Genomic DNA, 2,331 nt, shown 5'->3' with positions numbered 1-2,331 from the left:
GGGAACTAGCACAAAACTCATAGACACTAGTGATTTGATTAACTCCATAATTAGCCAAAGTGTCCACCTTCATTGTCAAAGCCTAAAGTTGGCCGGCTATAGCAGTTGCTGCATCCAACTCCAGAATTCCTGCTACCTTTCCCTGAGTTAGTCTCTGGGAAGGATTATGGTACTCATTATTAGCCAGCAGTTCAATAAGTTCATAAGCTTCATCGTAGCTTTTATCCCACAAGGCCCCTCCTGATGCTGCATCAAGCATGGGTCTAAAAGTAGAACCCAATTCATTATAGAAACAGTTAATAATCATCCAATCAGCCATGCCATGGTGTAGGTACTTTCTTAGCATCTCCTTATATCGATCTCAAGCCTCACACAGAGATTCTCTAGTTTGCTGAGCAAACTGAGTAAGAGCATTCTTGATTGCAACAGTCTTCGCCATAGAAAAAAATTTAGTGAGAAACTTTTGAGCAAGATCTTCCCAAGTGGTGATAGATCCTGTTGGTAGAGAATGTAGCCAGCACTTAGCCTTATCCCTCAGAGAGAATGGGAAGAGCCGCAGCTTGATAACATATTCAGTCATATCATTGAATTTGAACATGTCACAGATCTAAATGAAATCCCTGATGTGCATGTTGGGGTCTTCAGTAGGAGAACCCCCAAACAGAACTGAGTTCTGTATCATCTGAATCATGCTTGACTTGATCTCAAAAGTATTATCCCTGATGGCTGGCCTGATGATGCTTGACTGAATGTCATTAATCTTAGGTTGAGAATAGTCCATCAATGCCTTAGGATTTTCTGCTTGATCACCCATCTCTACTAAAGCTGGTTTTTTGACTTTCTCTTCTTCTTCTACCTTCTTTTCTTCCTTAAAAACTTCCCTTCGAACCATCACAAGTTCTTCCTCAGCTTTATCCAGTGTTCTCTTACGAGTACGCGAATGCGTATGCATACACCCCCGCTAGAGTACCTGAAATAAGACAAGGAACAAATAAGTAAAAATGTCCGAGTCAATGAACTTTAATGACCACTAATGGAAAGCACATAAAATATAAATTAACACTGCAATCCCCGACAGCGGCGCCAAAAACTTGTTAGTCGCTAAACACGTGCTAATAATTTACGCAAGTATACGCATTCGAAAGTAATGTAGAATCTTTTCTAGTTCGTTCCCATAGAGACTGGCGTTGGTTAACTAATTAATTCATGCACTTAAGCAACAATGTATGGTTAATATTCAATGGTATGACAATAACAATTTGGGTTGTTTATACTACGAATTAAGCTAACAATTATAACTAAGGGAATAAGATTAGTTGAATTAATATATATGACAAACATTGGATTCTAACTTCATTAAATACTTCATTCAATAGCCTTATTGTTCTTAACCTTAGCATGCAATGGTGATGACGCTAATCAGACAAGACGAAACTGATAAACGCCAACTTTCGTTGCACGAGTACCATACTACCAGACATCCACAAAAGAGATAGAAGCTGAAAAGACACCAATTATATTGAGACCCTATATGTCTATAGAATTTGACAACATAACGGTTTAAGCACAAGTTATCTATCCTGATTACACAGGGCAAGCATGATGGGTAAAATTACCTACGAGTCATGCATAACAATAACACATGAACCTATGCTAGAATTGCAAGTTCTAAATCCTTAAATTCACTGTCATTTTATTAAGAATTAACACGCTATCTTATAAGTTTGCGACTCGTATAAGACGAATAAGCACAACCAATACTAGGTTATCATTCAATCACCACACACTAAGGCATCGAAATAATTTAACTAAAGAAATCCATAAATAAATCCGCTAAAACCCCACGATAACAATTAGCCCATATTCGGACTCATCATCAACGTGGGTTCCGATGAAAGCATGGTATAACAAATGTAGTCTTTATAACGAATAAATAAAACCAAGTACAAAACAAGAGTAAAGGTTCATAAGTAAGAAAACTAGCATCCAAGTTACAACTTAAAATAAAGATTCACAAGTAAAAACAAGATCTTCTTCATCTTTGTTGAATTATGCTAATACGGTCTTCTTACGACTCTCCTTGCCCTCTAGTACGTCTCTCCTATGAAAACATTTTTATTTGAATATATATAATAGCCCTAATCAATCTGGAAGTCTCCCAATTAGAATTGCATTAGAATTAGGATTCAAAACTTTCGCACCGGCGCGGCTGCACGCTAACATAGTGCGGGCGTGCTGTCATTCTAGAATCCTGGCACGGTCACGTGCTATCACAACGCGGGTGCGCCGTCCTTCTGGGAAAAACTCAGATTTCATCTTTTTCCTTGCTGC

The 2,331-nt window shown here is 38.2% G+C and overlaps 1 non-coding gene across 1 annotated transcript; it reads left to right on the top strand.

The window, feature by feature from the left end:
- Positions 1 to 317: 317 nt before the first annotated feature.
- On the top strand, positions 318 to 424 carry LOC141669196 (small nucleolar RNA R71). The gene has a single exon (XR_012553487.1). It is a non-coding gene; the product is annotated as a small nucleolar RNA R71 (small nucleolar RNA).
- Positions 425 to 2,331: the final 1,907 nt, after the last annotated feature.

Source organism: Apium graveolens, chromosome 6 (assembly GCF_009905375.1).
Source record: "Apium graveolens cultivar Ventura chromosome 6, ASM990537v1, whole genome shotgun sequence".
Lineage (NCBI taxonomy): Eukaryota > Viridiplantae > Streptophyta > Magnoliopsida > Apiales > Apiaceae > Apium > Apium graveolens.
The sequence above is the reverse complement of the archived record's forward strand: the minus strand, read 5'-3'. Positions and strand labels throughout refer to the sequence as shown.